Source organism: Orcinus orca, chromosome 18, assembly GCF_937001465.1.
Source record: "Orcinus orca chromosome 18, mOrcOrc1.1, whole genome shotgun sequence".
NCBI lineage: Eukaryota > Metazoa > Chordata > Mammalia > Artiodactyla > Delphinidae > Orcinus > Orcinus orca.
The window spans coordinates 63,656,557-63,677,439 of record NC_064576.1 but is presented as its reverse complement, the minus strand read 5'-3'; the positions used below and the strand labels follow the sequence as shown (position 1 = coordinate 63,677,439).

The following is a 20,883-nucleotide window of genomic DNA, read 5'->3' as shown; positions in this document are numbered from 1 at the left end:
TCCAGTGCATCATCCAGTGCTCATGCTCCAGTGCATCACCCAGTGCTCATGCTCCAGTGCTCATGCTCCAGTGCATCATCCAGTGCTCATGCTCCAGTGCATCACCCAGTGCTCATGCTTCAGTGCTCATGCTCCAGTACATCATCCAGTGCTCATGCTCCAGTGCTCATGCTCCAGTGCATCACCCAGTGCTCATGCTCCAGTGCTCATGCTCCAGTGCATCACCCAGTGCTCATGCTCCAGTGCTCATGCTCCAGTACATAATCCAGTGCTCGTGCTCCAGTGCTCCAGAACCCAGAGGAAGAAGTAAAGCATATCCTATGGTGGCCAATGGCAAGTGCTAAGGGGCACAGGGACTGGGTGTGATTTTTAGAGGGTGGCACAGAAGGCCTCTCTGGAACAGTGGAGTAAAGACCTAAGGGAGCTGAGGGAAAGACGTTTAGTTAGAGGAAACAACAAGCCAAAGGATGAGGTTGCTGTTTTAGAAAAAGGCCCAGGGCCAGTGTGGCTGCAGGGGCAGGAGCAGAGGCATGCAGCAGGAGTTCACTCCTGGCTTCCTTCTTCCCAGCTCACTGTGCCCTTCTCTCAGGCTGTGGGTTAGGGAAGCAGCCAGCCAACTCTCTCTACAACTCTGTTTCAGCCACACTGCATCGAGCAAGTCTATCTGCACCATTTTTCCAACAACATTTGCTCATTTTATGTCTCTGTGTCACATTTTAGTAATTCTCTCAGTATGTCAAACATTTTCACTAGTATTATATTTGTTATGGTGATCTCTGATCAGTGATCTTTGGTGTTACTATTGCAGAAGGATTACAACTCCCTGAAGGCTCAGATGATGGCTAGTATTTTTTAGCAATAAAGTATATTTTTAGTTAAGGTATGTACATTGTTTCTTGAGACATAATGCTATTGCACACTTAATAGACTACACTGTAGTGTGAACATATCTTTTATATGCACTGGGAAACCAAAAAATTTGTGGGACTCGTTTTATCTTTATTGTGAGATTAGCTTTATTGTGGTGGTCTGGAACCAAACCCGAAGTACTTCTGAGGTTTGCCTGTAGATAGAACAAAACATAGACACCCCTGTCACCCCCCACCCCACTTCCCCTGTCAGCAGTGTGGGCAGTTCCATTTTATACAGACATGTATTACACAATTTTTTTTCCAGAAGTATTATCATACTAGACTTGCATTCAAATTGTTATGCAATTTACTCATTCCTCTCCAAATATACTATGGAGATTTTTCTCTGATGATACAATAAGTTTACTTCTTATTTTAATCCTTCAGAATAGATATACCCTAATGTGGTTTAACAAGTCCCCTATTGATAGATGTGCATGCGGTTTCCAATCTTCCCCCTTTGAAGGCCGCATCACAATCAGCATCTTTGTGCAGACATCTACACACAAGCAGATGAATAGTTCTTAGATGAGATTCCAGGAAGTGGATTTGCTGGGTCAAATGGTGTGTGAATTTTTTGTTTTGCTAAATACTGCCAAACTGCCGTCTAATTTACACCCCTACCAGCTTTGGGGGGAGGTTTGTTTTTGTTTTATTTATTTGTTTTTGTTTTCAAAAACTGTAGGAGGGGTTTTCTTAGGCAGTTGGTCTAGGCAGAGGGAAGTATCATGTTTTTTCCTGACAAATAGAAACAGTTACAAATGCTGTTCCTTTTTTTTTTCTGGAGATCCAACATCCCAGCTAGATAAGGCCCCCTCCTCTTACCTTTCATCCCTGTCCTCCCCACATCACACACACACACACACACACACACACACACACACACACACACACACACACACACACAGGGTAAGCAACAATAATAGAAGAGAAGAATTATCTCCCTCCAAAAGGTTGCTGACTTGATTTGGAACATTATTCACACTAAGGTGTAAAAAGACTGAGCCTCCTTCACTGTGGCCACCAAAGAGTTTGTTTTTTCAGTAGGGTTGCCTAACTAACACTCCTGCTTCCTTAGAAAGAGAACTTTATATTGTTGGAAGGATGACATCTTGATGGCTATAGAACTACAGTTCCCAGTCTGCATTGCAGGAAGAGGCGGCCAATGAGCTGTAAGTGGAAGTTGATGGGTGGGGCTTGTGAAAAACATTCTGTAAAGGAGGCCAGCTTACCTGGGAAGTGAACCCTTTTGCTTGGCCCTCCCTTCTTCCTACCTGGAATTGGGGGTCATTTTGAACATGTTCAACCAATCCAAGGGACATCAGGCTTACTGCTGAGCAGAGTCCTGCAGGATTCTGCTGCAGCTGTGTTAACTCTTTAGTTGCTGGACGATCCACAGATACCAAGAGGCAGTGGCTACTTTCCCACTCATTCAGAAGTACATTGATATTTTAACAATGAATTGGTCATACCTATGCCTTCTGAGTAAATATCAGCCCTGCCTGAAATAAAGATGAAAGGTTGGCTCTCCAATTGTCATTCAGGACCATGATGTAATCTTCAAGATGGAAACCAGACACTAAGGATGATGGACAAGACAGAATCTAGGCATCTAATGAAGGTGGAGCCACCGTGCCTGCCATCTGGGCTTCTTTTACAGAAAGTCACTGGACTTAAGCCCCATGGCATTCCTTCTCCCATGTTTTGGCCCATTAAGACCGAAAAAACTCAAATCCACACATTCTATGACCAAAAGAGCAGCCCTCATTCTATAAACCTGTAACTGCTTTGAGGGATCTGTTAAAGCAGGGTCCCCAACGCCATCCACCCCTGCCACCCCCCAGGCCGCACAGCAGGAGGTGAGTGGCTGGTGAGCTATTGAAGCTTCATCTGCCGCTCGCCATCCCTCCCCATCGCTCACATTACCACCTAAACCTTCCCCCACCCCCCATGGAAAAACTGTCTTCTATGAAACCAGTTCCTGGTGCCAAAAGGGTTGGGGACCGCTGTGTTAAAGAACCCCACACTCTGAGGTCTTCTCTGAACAAACTCCCATTTGCCATTTCCCCTATTACACAGAACATCAGACTTTTGCACAGTTCCCCAGATATGGCTGGATGCTTTTTGCTTTGGACATTGTTTCTATTCATCCTGATTAAAACTGGATTAATTTGGGACATAGCCACAACAACCTGTGGGCTCCAGGATCCCATCCTGATTCCCATCGGCCAGCTAAGCCCCCAAATTCACATTCCCTCACAGATATGAGTCAGAAAATCAAAGGAGTCCAAGACTGACGTTTGTACCTGTTATAAAACAGGACATGGAAAGGTTTCTACAGAGATGTTCAGTTAAGCCTTGTTTATAATAGAAAAAAAAATGCTCCACAATAGAGAACTGAAGAAATTGTGGTAAATCCATCCAATGGACTACTAAAAAACTATTTAAAAGTCATGATATAGGGCTTCCCTGGTGGCACAGTGGTTGAGAGTCCGCCTGCCGATGCAGGGGACACGGGCTCGTGCCCTGGTCCGGGAAGATCCCACATGCCGCGGAGCGGCTGGGCCCGTGAGCCATGGCCGCTGAGCCTGCGCGTCCAGAGCCTGCGCTCCACAACGGGAGAGGCCACGACAGTGAGAGGCCCGTGTACCACAATAAATAAATAAATTAATTAATTAATTAAAATCATGATATAGAAACTTGTCAGCAATGTTCAAAATATATCAACTGAAAAGTATGTATTGAATGATCCCTTTTGTAAAAATAGTTTATATATAGTTTATATTTATATATATTTTATTTATATGTATTCATACAACTGCAAAAGGATAACACTAGAGAGCTAAATGCCAGAACTCTTAAAGTTATTATACCTGAATTCATGAGTGATTTTACATTTTCTCCTCGGTGACTGTGAATATCTATACATTTCACATTTTCTACAATATGTATTTTTTTATAATCAGAAATAAACAATCCAAGTATCTATTTAATACTATCATTATCTATATGTATGTTTCAAATAACTTGGAAATAGGTAAAGGATGAGCTAATAAGAAAAGTCCAGCCTGGAGCTTCAAGTTCATGGGTGAGTCCTAAACCCATTGTTCAAAAGCAAGACTGTCGCCATTTTGGAAACCAAACCTGTTGAACTTCCCTGGTGTTTCCTAAGTTGTATCATATGCCCCAGTGATGTGCCCCATGAGACAAGTTTCCTAGTACTTTACAGAACAAAGTTTAGAAAAGGCCCCTTGAAGGCCTTCCCCATCTTGATGGTTGGTGGCCAGGGCTGGAATGGCTCCTCTGCCTCTCCCCCTCTCCCCTGTCCTCTAGCTCAAGCTCCCCTCCCACTGACTTGGCACCTCTAAACACCTCTGCCCCGGATCCCTCCACTCCCTCCCCAGGGAGAGTGTGTTCTGCCAGTTCTTGCCCCATCAAATGAAGAAAGGGAACTTTCTCTGTTGCTGCCCCATCTTTGCCCACGAAACCAACAATCCCCTTGGGCCCCAGACAAAGGCTGCAATGGCCCAGCCTTGAACCGGCCACTGAGTAGAGACAGGAGTGGGGCAGCTCCACTGACTCAGCACGAGCCCCCAAGGCTAGCCCCGTCCCCTCCTGTCCCACTCGGCCCTGCAGGAGGATGAAAGCAGGTAGCACCGAGCAGCACACGGTGGAGGGGCCAAGGACGATTAGGATCCGGCCGTCAGTTCTGAAGCCTCAGCTGGGCAGCATGTCTCCAGGTGGGCCAGAGCTGGGAAGGGGTTTGGCCAGACCTCCCCACCTGTCAGTCAGCCACACCCACTGCCTGTCGTTCTCTCCCACCTCATTTCATTAGGACTCAGAGAAAACAAAACTGCCTCCTGGCCAAGAACACTGCTGCTCCGCTATTGCTCTGGGCTGAATTCCATCCCCCCCAAATTCACATGTTGAAGTCCTAACCCCCAGCACCTCACAGTGTGACTGTTTTGGGGGACAGAAGTAATTAGGGGAAAAAAGTTTTTTAAAGATATAACTACATTACAGAAAATTTGGAGTACAGAGGGGAAACCGTACCCAAAACACCAACACCATAGCACAATAAGATGTCATTTCGGGGTTTTTTTCAGGCCTAAAAAGTAGAAATATAGGTAAAATGAGGTCTTTGGGGCAAGGCCTAATCCAATAATACTTGTGTCCTTATAAGAAGAGAAAATTTGGACACGAACTCACACAGAGGGAAGACCACGTAAAGATGCTGGGAGAAGACCGTCTGAGCACCAAGGAGAGAGGCCTCAGGAGAAATCAACCCTGTCAACAGCTTCACCTCGGACTCTGAGCCTCCAGAACTAGGAGAAAATAAAGTTCTGCTGTTTATTAAGCCCCCCAGTCTTCAGTGCTCGATTATTCCGGACCAGGTAAACTAACAGATGTACAGACCACTCAGGGTGACCCATCAACCCTACAGCCTAAGGTCTAATAAATTCAAAACATTAAGCTTGCTCTTCTAGCTTCAGATATATGAGTCTTCTGCATCTCTTCCTGCCTTTTCCCCCAAGCCCCCGAATAATATCTATCTTTGAGTGAATAAAACCAGAAAAATTGTGCTTCCCTGGTGGCGCAGTGGTTGAGAGTCCGCCTGCCGATGCAGGGGACACGGGTTCATGCCCCGGTCTGGGAAGATCCTACATGCCGCGGGGCAGCTGGGCCCGTGAGCCATGGCCACTGAGCCTGCGCGTCCGGAGCCTGTGCTCCGCAACACGAGAGGCCGCAGCAGTGAGAGGCCCACGTACCGCAAAAAAAAAAAAAAAAAAAAACAGAAAAATGGTCTAATTATGGTGTCATAAGTAAACCGAGTTCCTCACTTGGAGACAGACACAGGCATCCCTCTTCTACATGTTCCCCTGCCCTCTCTCATCCTCCCGGGCAGCACAGGGGTCTCCCTGGCAGGATCATTCGGAAGACACAAGAGAAACCCCCCAAACTGTTGTTCTTCCAGAAAGGGCTTCTCCAAACCCCTGATCAGCCTCCGCCCAAGGTCATCAGGAGCAGGCAGGGGCTCCAGGCAGAGCGGGCAGCCCCGTGGGAGAGCCGCAGGGACTGAATATTCATGAGAAAGCCACAGCCCGCAGAGCGATACTCCACACTGCACCCCTCCCCTTCAGTGTTAGCCCGCTCCCACAGGCTGGGCACTGATCACAGCCCGAAAAGGACCCCTTCTGCGGACAGGCACAAAGTGTGCCCGGAACGTGGTGGGTTCTCCTTAAATGCTGGAAAGGAGACTTCTAATGGATAACAGCTGATACGTTCCTCCCAAGAGGAAACTCTAACGCATGCCCCACGCACAGAGGGAGGACACTCTACCGCATGCCCCACGCACAGAGGGCAGCAAGATCCCCTCTGTAGCTGGCAGCACAGTGGCACGTGAGCAAGGGCCCAGCCAAGCTGGCTGGGTGTGATCCCTGCTCCATCTCGTCCTTCCCCTGATAAGTCACTTAACTTTCTGTGCCTCTATTTGAGCAAACAGAATTTTTTTCTGTGAATTGGGCACCACAAAAATAGTACCTACTTCCTAGGATTATTTTAAGAATTAGATGCAATCCTGTACATATAAAACAACTATGTGCCTTTGCACACAGTAAATGTTCAATAGCATTAGTTATTATAATGATTTGTTTTCAGAAGACATGAGTTTGGTTCCTGTGTATTGCCTGTACATGAGATTTTTGAGTAAATGTTAGTCATCTCCCTGAGCTTTCGTCACCTCGCCTGCAAAGTGGGAGCAATATATGCTCATCCTCATAAGATTGCTGCGAGGATTAAGTCAGAGAAAAGTCTGTGAACATGCTCTGTGCTGCACTCATCCTTATATCACTTGCATCTCTTACATCTTACATCTCTTCCTGCCTGGTGCAGGAAGGCTTTTTGAGTGAATGAATGTAAAACTCCATGACATGGTGGTTGTTTAACTGCTTGCTGAATGTTTCAGTTAAAATTGAAGGACTTCTGAGTGGCTGCAGGAAGTGTGGCCCATCCAATGCAATGGAGATCACATATCAGTATCCGCCTCATTATGGTTGTTGCTTCCGGTTTTTAGGACAATAGGCTGATGTGGTCAAGCCAAACCCATCATGGCACACAGCATTGGTCCTGCCTCCCCAGCACCCTCCTGAATGAAGGTCACCTGTGCCTAACCAACGGCTTGAGGAGAAGGTACACTGAGGCCGCCTGATGGCTGTTGTCTGAGATTAGGGTCAGTGTTAAAACGAACAGCAAGCCGCCGTCTCTTCGTCATGGAGACAGTAAAGTCTACCTCTTCAGCTGCAGTTTGCAGAAAGTCTGTGCTCTAACTTTGTGTCTGCAGTTCCTCTTCTTAAACAAACTCATTCCCAAGAGTTGTCCCTTTATAATGGCCCTGGATCAACAGTTTACCCCCAAAAAGAAAGAAAGAAAAAAAAAAAAGGAGGAGGAGAGAAAAGCAATGGCTCAGGATAATTTTGATTCCGTGGATTAATCACAAAACCATTAACACTGACCAGTCATGTCTCAACTTGCCCCCTCAGAACCTGGAATGAAGCAAATCCCCTCGAGGGCTTTACCGGAGCACGCTAATTCTAATAAGATGAAGTTGCTGTTCCAGTAATTCATCTCCAGAAAACTTTCCTGGAAAGCTCTACTTTCCCCATACGAAAGAACTGCTTTATTAAGGTGCTTAAGATTACGGGGATTTGGGGATGCAGGGCACTCTGAAGGTGTCACTGACTTTCCACCCTTGCTGGCTGGGTGGCTCACCAGACAGGGCTGAGCAGAGAGCAGAGAAAGTATGGGGACCAGACCGGTCTTTGGTCATTCCAGGGTCCCTGTCCCCTCTTGAAAATGGAGACAACAGCACCTGCTGAGGGATTCTGCCAGGGTTGATAAGATCATGTGTGTAAACGTGCTTTGAATTCCTTAGAGAAATAGTGTTCTGTAATTTCTGTTTTATCATCATATATCACTTTTCAGTGTGTGCTTATGTAATGTGGCAATATTGAGGGTCATCTATAGCCCTATTTGTCAGTGTTTCCTAGATGGTCATCCACTTCCAGCTCTTGTCCTCTACCTGTTCCTACTTTCCCACTGACCAGCCTACAAAGAACTCAAAAAAAAAAAAAAAAAAAAAAAAGACAAAAAGAGTCAAGGACATGAACATCCATGGTGTACCTCCTATGTGCCAGGTAAGACGCTAGGTGCTTTGTATAAATTATCTCATTTAACCCTTACAGCACCCTGTGAGAAGGGGATTATTATCACCATATCCCTGAAGAAATGGGCTCAGAAGGGTGAAGTCTGCAGAACCAGGATGCCAGCCCAGGCTTCCCTGGGTTCGTAACAGGTCTCTCTTTCTATTCAGCAGTGCCCTTGTCCCTTGAAGAGCTCCCAGAGATTGGCCAGACGGCCCCCGCAGATCTGAGAGCTGCCAGCAAGGACCTCGTGAATAAGCTGGGGCCATAAGGAAGCACAGGCTCGTTTGTGACTCTACAAAAGATGACACTGCTAATCCAATTAGAATCTCATTTGAAAACAAGTCCTGAACGCATTTTTTTTCTACAGAGTTCAGTCTAGTTGAGTGAATGACTCGTCCGCCAGCCACTCCTAACCTAGTCCCAACCTCCCTCCGACTGACTGGCAATAAGCCCATCTGGTCCTCCCTGGATGTGCGTCCTGAGCGTAGGGATACGGGGTGACAGGGTGGAGGGGTGACAGTGGGTGGAGTCAGATTGCTCTGCAGCATCCCCTTTTCCTCCCTCATCTCACACATCCCTTCTCTGCTTTTCCAGCGACTTCTAGTCTCTAACTTCCTTAACCAACACATCCTACAAACATCAAGAGTCCTCAGAAGCTCAGACTGATCTATGTGTGAATCCAAGGCCCTTGCACTTGGACATGATCCTTAACTTCTCCAGGTCTCACTTTCTTCATTTGTAAAACATGGGGACGAGGGTGGTCGGGAGGATTCAAGGAGTTAAATATACCTATAAAAAGTATGCAACAGGGCTTGCAACATATGCACCGTAGCTAGGTAGTTATTTCTTTTTCCAGAAACCAACAGTGGCTATTGTCGCTTAGACTAAAACTCCTCATTGTGGCTTTTAGGCTCCTCAACAGTGAGACCTGTTCATCTTCGTTTATTCTTTCGTGTGTCAAATATTTATCGAGCACCTAACCACACACCTGGCCATGACAGATGAAAACACCTGACCTCCTGGGGCACTAGAGTGGACAGGAAGAAAGCAAAGAATAATCAGCATATAAAGGAGCAAAGACCTACAGGAGGCTGGAGACAGACAACCAGAATTGTGGGGAAAGGGAGGGCCAGGAAAAGAGAGTGGCCTGAGCAAAGGCCCTGGAGCTTGAAGGTACCTGCGGTGTTCTGAGCACGATGGACAGTCTGGCTGGAGAAGCAAGAGGGGAGGTGGCAGGACTCAAGGGCAGGGCAGGGCCGGACCAGGGTGAGGGCAGGGAGGCTCTCGCCTTGGGTGCAAAGGTAAGGGGCACCACAAATAAAATACAGGATGAATTGCATTTTAATATAGTAGTTTTTAAAAATCTAAACTAATGCAAAAAATTCACGACAAACAAAATATAAACATGTTAAATAAAGACAGGGTCAGTGGGGGCTTCCCTGGTGGCGCAGTGGTTGAGAGTCCGCCTGCCGATGCGTGGGACGCAGGTTCGTGCCCCGGTCTGGGAGGATCCCACATGCCGCAGAGCGGCTGGGCCCGTGAGCCATGGCCGCTGGGCCTGCGCGTCCGGAGCCTGTGCTCCGCAATGGGAGAGGCCACAACAGTGAGAGGCCCACGTACCGCAAAAAAAATAAAAATAAAAAAGACAGGGTCAGTGGGAGTGACTGTCCCTCTCGCTGCAGGCTCTAGTACAGCTCAGTCCAGGCACTGGCGCTACTGATCCTCCCTTTGTTTAACCTGCTGATGATCTGTTCATCATGGATTATCGTGGGTTGATTTGGATTTTGTTAACAGTTCATCAAAACTTTATTCATCTTGATGACCGAGATCTCGTTCCCTCTTAAACTCTGTGACTGGAGCAAATGCCTCGCTTGCCGCGTCACAGTCCCCTCCCTGTGTCAGACAGGAGCAAGGCCAGGTGGAGACTTTCTGGCCCCCGTATCTGTGAAGGAACACTTCACACAGACCACAACTGCTTCTGTGACTCCTAGGAGCTGTCCCCTGTATATAGCCATACTCTGAACTCCAGGCACAGTACACGCCAGGACCCCCGTCCTCTTTCCTAAAACCCCTCACCCAGATCTAGAAGTTACTTCATCTGCGAGGCAGCTGGGCGGCTGAATTTATAAGAAAACGTGATTACTGCACACATATGCGAAGGAAGCCTAGACTTCAAACGCATTCATTCAACAGGAGCTGCTAAGTACTCCCTATACGCCGGGTATCAGACTGGCCAAGAGGATATGACAATGAGCAAAGACCCAAGAGTCTGGGCTACTAGCCCCTCAGAACCCCAGCAGTCCTCATGCAAGAAACTGGACCCCAGAAGTATATGGCAACCCCAGGCTCCCAGAGGCCGGGTAGGCAGTGACCTCAAAGATGCTGTTTAACGCAGGCTGATGTGGGTAGGAATCTGGTCGTACTGCCTAGAAGCTATGGGGTCTCGGATGGTTTATGTCCTCATCCCAAGCCTCAGTTTCCCCATCTGTAAAGTGGACATAACCATACCCACCCCTCAGGGTTCTTGTGAGGGGCCCAGCATTACTGCAAGGCGTGTGGTGTCTGTTTCGATTCTTATGGCAGCCCCGAAGAGCTTTCTCTTTCTACCCTCATCCACACTGAAGCCTCTTTCTGTCACTGAGTGCAAATAAGAGTTACTAAGAGAATGCCAGGCTTCTCCAGCGGCCCCCAGTTCCTGTGGGGAGGCAGATGGCAGCAGATGTGAGGAAACCCTGTGGCCAGGACGATCAGGGAAGGGTTGAGATGCTGCCAGCAGCGCTCTCAGGGTTTGTGAATAAACTGTCACAGCTCAGCTCTCACCAGCTCATGGCTGTGACAGATGGGTTCCTGCGACACCCTCTTCCCTGCCACCCCCAACCTTGACACTTTCAGTGGGAAAATCTGACGCTGCATGGGAAGAGCTTCTGTCAAGTAGATGGAGGGCTCTGGGATCCAGGTCTCCTCGGCAGGGTAGTGAGGAGAGCTGGCAGCCTTGCCTTTAACCTGGCAGTCGGCTGAGTCTCAGAATTTGCAGCAAGATCCCTTTTCGTGGGTGGGGAGGACCTAAGGGTCTCGACCTGAGTGGTTCCGATCGGCGAGGGCCAGTCCCTGTGCACGGGGCTCAAGCCACCCACCCATTTTACGATATTCAGCTGGAAAGGCTGAAATGGTTCCACCCGGGAATTTTAGACCAGCAACAGCAGGCCAGCGCTCCTCTCTGTGGTACTCTGGGGAATTCCAGAAACAAGGATGCCAAGAGTAGTGGGCGTTTCGAGCTGGAGGTGCCCCAAAAGACAGCCAGCCCAGTCAGCTTCAAAGGTTCCTTTCGGCAGGGGAAACTTTTTCACCTCAAATATAATCACATGTATAAACCCCATATGTATTTTTTAAATAGAAGAAAAAAGATGCTCATCTGTGTTTCTTGACAGGGATGCTATTGAAAATGTGGGCAGAAGTCTTCATTTTGTAGCATGGTCCTGCGTAGGATATTTAACGTTCCTGGCCCCCATCTCTAGATATCAACGGCTTTCTCCACCCCAAGTGATTGAAACTAAAAAGCTCCCACACCTTCCCAAATGCCCTCTGCAGGCACCAATCCCGCTTGAGAATTCATCTCATTGTGGTTGCACCATGAGGCCTGCAGGGCGGGGAGCTGCTGTTGGTCCTGAGGTGATGGCCCTGAACCTGGGCGATGCAGAGCACCCTGTGAAAGCTTCCGTGCGGTTGCCTGACAACCCCTGATGCAGCTACATTCCCGCTGTGTTACCCTCCTTGGACCTCAATTTCCTCCTCCGCAGAATGGGAGTAACAACCCTTACCTGTATCGCGGGGCTCTTGTGAGGACCCAGTGAGGCACTGCCCACGAGCTTGCTTTGTAAACCCTCAAGCCTCTGCTGATGCCTCGTTTGCACTCCTCTCCTGGGTATGTAAAGACACTGCTATCTTAGTCTTTTGAAAGGACTTACCATGGAAACCAAATAATAAAAGCAAAAAGCTCAATCATAAGGTTTCCACAGAAATCCACTTCTATTCGCGTCCCCTGCACACACAGCCCCATGGAGATGACGGTTGTACTCCACTCCCACTGAGACACCTACTTTCTCTTTTGTGAGCCGGCAAGACAATCAACCGGCCTTGGCCTGCAGGGAAGCTCGGCCTGCACAACCTGAAAACCAACGACTTCGAGAAAACTGCCTGGCAGACCTCACGCGCTATCTTTATTACCCCTACTGGTATGCATGACTTGAAAATCTATCAGGAAAAAAGTTATGAACAGACATCTCCCCTAACTTCACACCTACCTGTAACCAGGGGGAGATGTCACTGTGTCATTTCCAGAGTTTTGATAGGTTGGCACCTGGTTCATGAAAAAAGATCGAGATTTTTTGTTGCAAAGGGAATCAAGATGACATCACATCACTGAGGCCCTTTTTTCCCCTATCTTCTTTTTTTTTTCATTTTTCCTTTAAATTTTATATTGGAGTATAGTTGATTAGTAACATTGTGCTAGTTTCTGGTGTACAGCAAAGTGATTCAATTATATATATACATGTATCTATTCTTTTTCAAATTCTTTTCCCATTTATGTTATCACAGAGTACTGAGCAGAGTTCCGTGTGCTATACATTGGTCCTTGTTGGTTATCTATTTTACATATAGCAGCGTGTATATGTCAATCCCAAACTTCCAATCTACCCCTCCCCCTGACTCTTCCCCCCCCCCCCCGGTAACCACCATATGTAGCAACATGGATGGACCTGGACATTATCATACTAAGTGAAGTAAGTCAGAGAAAGACAAGATATGATAGCGCTTATATGCGGAATCTAAAAAAAAATGATACAAATGAACCTATTCCCCTATCTTCTTTGACGGAGGAGGTTGTGCAGATATTTTTCAGGATGAAGCGAGCAAAAGAATCCATTCCGACTTCATCCCAAACTGCAGTCAGAGTTCTTCTGAGTTCCAGGTCTTAGGCGATAAAGCTGGATTTACTCTGCCTTTTCCTCTGTTCCTTATGCCTGGGTTCAGGCCCTGAAAGGAGTGTCCTTCAAACGTTCCCAAGTAAGTGCCAGGAGCCAGGAGGGGTTGCTTTAGGCTCAGGGCCAGCTTTACAGAATAAATCTCACAAAATCCCCATTCACTCCTTCGGTCTCACTCAGCCTCCAGCAACTGTTCCATCTCATCTGGACTAAATACAACTTCTTGGTTCAAAGAGAAAATGCATGGAATGGCTCTGCTGGCTCCCTCAAGATATCCAGGGGAGTCTACGTGGGTAAATCTAACAGGAACAAGAAGCACATGATGCCACCTCTCTATAAACGTACCTGGCTTAAGAGAAATGGGAAAGGTGCCTGGCTGGAAACACGGCACTCTGTCCACTTCAGAAAGAAAGAGCATGAATCAGTAAAACAGATGAAAAACACCAGGATCATCAGACCCAGATGAGGAAAATACCAAATACCAAAAGGGTAGAAGAAAATCTAAGTGAAACCTGCATCTCCGCTCACACTGGGGGGCTCAGAGAAGCTATACGTGCAGCTGAATTTCTGAAGGTCACCTGTGGCTTCGTTTGTCCCCCTCAGCCGCCAAGGTCTGGCCATCTTACCCACTGACCGGGGCAGCTGCACTTTGGTGGTGTCTGTCCCTGCTGATGTATTCTAGCTCATTGCCAAGGGAAAATGAAACAAGCCCAGGAGCAAAATGCCAAGAGTGGCAGCAGAAGAAAGGAAGCCTGTTAAATGTCTCTGCCTCTACATTACCTTTGCTGCTTTTTAAACACTAAATCCTCTAGAACCAGATGCTCATGCTACTAAATAAGCAACTCAGGAAAGGTACAAGAGCAAGTCTTCTCGTGGAGAACACTAAAAGCCCATTCTTCAAACAAAAGGGCCCGAGCTCCGAGCCGCAGCATGGCTCGTCATTCAGCACAGGAGTCCTGGGTCAGTCGGACCAGCTCAGCCACTTCTGTGTGACCCAGGACAAGTCAGTCTCTCTAATTCTCGGATGTGGCATCTGTCTAATGGGATTAATAACTACAACTAGCTCATGGTTTTTGTGTGCCTTGAAGGGATAATCCAGACAAACACTTACCAGACACATTGTCTGGTACAAACCCAGTTCTTATAAATATTAGTTGTTATTATTATTGCTATTGTTATTGTTAGAGACCTGAAATACTTTCTTGAGACCATTTCTCTGTCAACTCTATGCTAACTTGCAGCTGTGCTCACCAACTACAGCATTCAATTAGAATTCTTGAATTTCTCCTCCCATTTCTTCTTACACGCTGTTAAATGTGACAGAGTTGGGGTTCCTCTCAGCAGCTCACCAACCCCTGTCTGATCTGGACCAGAACATTGTGTGCATATGAAGAACACGGCAGAATTCCCATCTACACAGAAACAGCCTGACTTGGGCCAGCACCACCTATACCAAGACCTTGCCAATGAGCTAAACTAAACAGAAACTGGCCGAGAGGAACTCCAGAGAGTGGAGTTATCAAGCACTGACTTTAGAATAACTATGCTTAATATGTTTTCAGAATTGAAAAAGAGAGAGAGAATCTTGGCCAAGAGCTGAGCCGAAAACTTGGAACACACATTTTTCAAAGAATTAAAGGAGAATTCTAGAAGTGAAAAAGTGCAATTACTGAAGTTATCTCAAAAGAGCATTTGTGGACTAGATGATATTAGAAGAAAATATCCAAACTGAAGCAAGGAAAGACAAAAGGAAGAAAATACAGAAGAATGTAAAAAAGTTTAGATGTGCAGGAAACGTATAATACAAGAAAATGGCCTAATGTAGGGGGAATCCCAGGAAAGATGGGAATAGCTGAGAATTCCCCCAAAATGACAAGAGACATCAGCTACACTCTCGGGAAGTACTACAAACAGCAAAAACAAATACTAAAGAAAATTATATCTTTGCACATAGTGAGAAACACTGAAAAACTACTTAAAGACCAAAGACATATATTAAAAGCAGTCAGAGGAAAAGGACAGATTCGTTGACACCATACTTCTCAGTAGCAACAATGGAATCCAGAAGACTTTGAAATAATATCTTTAAAGTATTAAAAGAACATAACTGCCAATCTAGAATATTATACTCAGAAAAAACGAATCCCTCAAAAATTAAGCTTAAGTAAACATATTTTCAAACAAAAACTGAGAATATTAGCAGCACATCAAATCTAATGGGAATACTACAAGATTTTCTTTAGACCAAAGGAAAATGATCCTAGACATAAGTTCAGAAATGCGGGAAAGGACTTCCCTGGTGGCACAGTGGTTAAGAATCTGCCTGCCAATGCAGGGGACATGGGTTCAATCCCTGGTCCAGGAAGATCCCACATGCCTCGGAGCAACTAAGCCTGTGCACCACGGCTACTGAGCCTGCACTCTAGAGCCCACAAGCCACAACTACTGAGCCCGCGAGCTACAACGACTGAAGCCCGCACACCTAGAGCCTGTGCTCCGCAACAAGAGAAGCCACCGCGACGAGAAGCCCGCGCACCTCCACGAAGAGTAGCCCCCGCTCGCCGCAACTAGAGAAAGCCAGCGCACAGCAATGAAGACCCAACACAGCCAAAAATAAATAAATACTTTTTTTTAAATGCGGGAAAGAATAAAGAGTAGCACTAATGACAAATCTGAATAAACATAATTTACATAAATCACAACAAACATAAACATTGACAATACCACATAATGGTCTTGTGGGGTTTAAAATACATATAAAATTAAAATACAGGACAAACGATAGTAAGTTGAAAGTGGGGTTAATGGGAGTTAAAATGTTCTAAGGTTCATTGTGTCTAGGGAATGGTAACAGTACAAATTTAGGTTAGATGTGACATTGTCAAGGATGCATGTGGTTATCTCTAGAGTAAGCACTAACAATAGGAAAAGAACTATAAACTAACAGAGGAAAGAAAGGAATGTTTTTTTAAAAAAGAACTTACATGAAAGAGAAGGCAAACAAGGGCAGAAAAGAAACACAGAAAAGGTAAAACACACTGAAAGCAAATAGGAAGATGAAATTTCTTATCTCAAGTATATCGTAATTACATTAACTGCAAGCTGACTAAACACTTCAGCTGAAATACTGAGAAATCAAAACAAAACCCAATTATATGCTGCTTACAAAAGACTCACTTTAAATATATAGAAATGGAAGTGTTAAGAGTAAAATGATAAAAAAGACGTACTATGCAAACACTAACCCCAAGAAAGTTAATGTAGCTACATTAGCATGAGAAAATATAAACTTTAAGGCAAGAAACACTTAGAGAAAGACACTTCGCGATCATAAAAGCTTCTGTCTACCAGGAAGAAACAGCAATTCTAAATTTCTAAGCACCTAACATCATAGTCTCAAAATATATAAAGCAAAAGAAAAAAACTAAAAAAAAAAAAAAAAAAGAAATTCATAATCATTGTAGCAGATTGTACATTTCTCCAAGCAGACAAAATCAATAAAAATATAAAAAATATGAACCATGTGATTAATAAACTTGACCTAATCAAGAAATATTAAACGCTGCACCCAACAACGGCAGAATACATCCTCTTCTGAAATATGCATGGAATATTTACCAAAATAGATGATATCCTAGTCCAAAAAGCAAACCTCAGTAAAGGATACAGTGTATATTCTTTAATCAATAACAGAAAGGTAACCAGAAAGTCTCTAATTGCTTGGGAATTAAGTACCACACATACATAATCCAAACACTATTTATTCTTCAAAAATACATGCATATCTAAGGACTCAAACAACAAACTAGAGTGGGTGTCAGGCAGCAGGCAGCAGGAAATGAGAAAAGTAAGGGGGAAAAAAACAAAACATAACAGAGAGGGCTCTGTACAGAATGATGATTTTGGTGAATCATGACTTAAAAAATATATTGAATTCAACTCTGTGCACTACAATCAAAAATAAAATAAATAAATTAGTGTATAAAACACTAACATTTAGATATCAGAAATCTGAATTCTAGCATGTTCTGAATTTACTAAGTCAGTCTTTGGGCCTCATATTTGATATATAAGAATACTACTATTAATTAACAGACAGTCCTTGTAACTCATCTATTAATTCAACGAACATCCGATGAACACAGATTATGTGCCAGACATTGTGCCATTTGGTGCAGGTACAAAGTCACATGAGATAGAGTGCCAGATCTCAAGGCACTTACTCCTCATGGGAGCTGATGTCATATGAAATAAATGGAGGAAATATCGTAAGGATAACCACAGAACAAAACTGCACAGAAACCACAGGTTACACAACAAAGTAGTACTAGGTATTTGATCATTGATTTTGACTTGGCTGAGAAGGACCTACTTTCTGATCTCGGGCTTGCTATGCAATGTACAAGCTCCTTGAGAACAGAGACAAAGGATTATTTAATTCTACAATCCCAGTGTTCAGCAGAGTAAGAGTTCATCACATTTGTGTTGAATGAATGAATGTAAAATGGATGACAGCCTGAGCCAGTCTTCCAAGTCCTATATTTCTACATCAAGAAATAATTGGAGCCTGTGACTGGAAGCCGAATCCACAAGGAGATGAGCATGATTAAGTGTTAGACTCTAGATGAGGTCCCACTCCCACGGGTAGGCAGAACTCCAGGACTTGCTGAAGATGTCACATCCAGAGTCTTGAAGGTCAACTCTGAATCAAATATATATGATGCTAAAAAACCAACCAACAAACAAAATCCCTACTCATCGTAAAGTTCTAGAAATCAATCTGCCTTCCAATACCTGCAGGGGAATGAGTGAGCACAGAAGTGCTCATCTGTAAAATGGGTAGGATGATAACCTCCCAGAAAGGTTCTTGGAAGAATGATATGAGATGCAAAAGGCCTGGAAACTAGAGGTGTCTAATAAATAGTTGCTAAATGAATTTTTAAAACAGTGGGCATTCTGTAAGTGTGATTTCTCCTTCATCCCTCCAGTCTCCCATCCCTCTGCTTTCCCAAAAGAGGCAGGTAACTATGAAATAGAGAAATATTTTGAGGAACTTTCATGCATACCTCTGAGGATATTGCACTACAGAAAAACATCACCACAGTTATAGCATATAGAGGCCAACATATTGATAGAATACCAAAGACAAAGCAATTCCTGCAGACAAGGGCTAGGACTGAGACATGGAGCAAAGGACAGTAAAATGTCGCAGCATCAGCTGCAAATCAAAGCGCAGCTTGAGGCACATACAATGCGGTCAGCTCCACAGCCCCCGCGTAGAGACAGGCTTATCTCCTTAGTCACTGGATGACAGCTTAATCACGTGGGCCAAGACGCTCGCCCCACATCAAACCTCCACCACTCCCAAGATCACTCTTCCTTTTGTGATGAGGTAGCCCCAGGCTCCATGTAGTCTTAAAGATCAGTAAATGACCCAATTTCTTTAGACACAGTCAAGTAATCTCCAAAGTACTTTGCATTTATAGAATGCATCAAAGTGCATTTATGTATAGCCTGTGATGCACTAGAAGTTTTGCTGGATGCTGTACAAATTAGCTTCATATATTCTTGGGCCCCGGCTTTGAAGAAGGAATCTGGCTTCTGCAACCATCCCTTTATAGACATTGCCCTCCAATAGCTTCTTAATCCCCAAATTCAGCAGCCTTTTCTGAGACCTCACTTGTTTCAGCTCCTCTACAGCTCCTGGCCCTTCTCTCTCTCTCTCTCCTCCTCTTTTCCACAGTACAGAACTTTCCTATATTTCCCTGCTGTCTCTCCGATTGTTTCTTCTGTTTCCATTGGTTTCTTTTCCTCCTTCTGAGTCCTAAAAGGACATATTCCTGAGGGTTTTGTTTTCTGCCCTTTTCTTTTTGGTCCACAATCTCCCCTTGATGATTTATGACACCTACAGCTTCAGCACTTCTATTGCTGTGTGCTTGCCTCCAAACTAGCTTTCACCCACACTGTGGCTAGCCAACACCTCAAATTTTCATGGGTAAAGTGAAGCTCATTGTATCTCCCAGACCAGCTCTTCCTCCTGACTTTCACGTTTGGGGCATTTGAATTCAGTGGTGCGCTGATAAACTGACTCTCTGTGGGGAGACGGAGGAGCCCTGATGTGTAGCATCTCTTGATTTCCACAGTGTTTCCATATTCCCACCGTGGCCACTTTCAAGCTACCAACATGAAGTCACTGACTGCAGAGTCTGGTTAGAGACCAGTACATGACAGTTCCAGGAAACCACTGACTCATCCTCCAAATTTCTCCCCAAAGCCTCAAAGTCACCTTTTCCCTCTCCCGTGTCTTCACCAAGACATCCTATCAGCTGCAAAGTACTCTTGGGTCTCTTTTAACACAGATTCTGCCACCCAGCCTCTCCTTTCCATTTCCACCACCGTTTCCTGCCTGAGACCGTCACTGCCTCCTGTCCTGCCCACTCCGTATCAGTCTCCTCATTACTCTCCCCACCTCTAGGCTCTCTCACCACCTTCACATGGCTGGAGATGACTGGAAGATTAATCTTCCTAAAGTGAATTCCCCATTGTGTGACCCCAAACCTTCAATGGTTCTCCTACTAACTACCAAATAAAAGATAATTTGGCATTCGATGCCTAATTCAATATGTACTGCCTGTATCAACATTCTGTATCACTTAAGATTAGGTTGGCTACAATTCAATTTGTAGACCCAAAAACGTAGTGGCTTTCAAAAGACATAAGTTTAGGGACTTCCCTGGTGGCACAGTGGTTAAGGGTCTACCTGACAGTGCAGGGGACACAGGTTCACAGAGATCCCACATGCTGCGGAGCAACTAAGCCCATGCGCCACAACTACTGAGCCTGCACTCTAGAGCCCACGAGCCACAACTGTTGAGCCCACGTGCCACAACTACTGAAGACTGCGTGCCTAGAGCCAGTGTGCCGCAACAAGACAAGCCACCGCAATGAGCCCGTGCACCACAGTGAAGAGTAGCCCCCGCTGGCCGCAACTAGAGAAAGCCTGTGCACAGCAACAAAAGACCCAATGCAGCCAAAAATAAATAAATAAATAAATTTATTAAAAAAAAAAAAAAGACAGAAGTTTATTCCCCTCTCGTGTAAAACTCAAGAGGTGAGCAATCCAGGGCGTAAGGAGATGTGCTACATGAACTCCTGAGCACTCAGGCACTTTCAGCTCAGCTTCCTGACGAGCTTCATAAATGGTCCTCACGCTCATGTTTCAAGATGGCAGCCACCACCTCAAGTTCTGGGCAGCAGAATGGCAGAAAGAAGAGAGGACAAAGCTGGCTTGCAGGGAAGTTCCCAGAAACTGCCACAGGACATTTCCAGTTAGCCCTTGTTTCCCAGAACCTAGTTACACAGGCACACCTAGCTGCAAGAGATTCTGCGTGGCCACGTGGGGATTCTGGAAGGGGAGACTAGATTTGGGGGAACAACTATGTCTCTGCAAAAGGCCTCAATGCTCCTTTGAAGACCCGTTTCCCATCAGGCCTCTGCCTAAACTTAACAACAACAGACACGTATGTAAATCTGACTATGAGCAAGGCACTGCTCTAAGTGCTTTACATATGAACACACGTCATCCTGACAACAGTCCAGTGAGGCAAGTACCAGTATTATCCCCATGTTATAGGTGGGGAAGCTAAGACCAGAGGGATTAAGAAGTCCAGAGATTCTCAAAACTGCTTGGGAACCAGCACACCTGGGAAGCCTGTTAAAAATGTAGAATCAAATGCTCTGGGCTAAGATGAAATTGCTGAGGAAAGAAAAAGAATGGAGGAGTGAGAA

The 20,883-nt window shown here is 45.4% G+C and overlaps 1 long non-coding RNA gene across 1 annotated transcript in view; it reads right to left on the bottom strand.

Annotated features, from left to right (window-relative positions):
* Positions 1-1,004: 1,004 nt before the first annotated feature.
* The window catches only part of LOC125961933 (uncharacterized), a 63,492-nt gene continuing 43,613 nt past the window's right edge, over positions 1,005-20,883 (bottom strand). The window contains exon 3 of the long non-coding RNA XR_007473079.1: positions 1,005-1,063. This is a non-coding gene — a long non-coding RNA (uncharacterized LOC125961933). The remainder of the gene's footprint in view (positions 1,064-20,883) is intronic.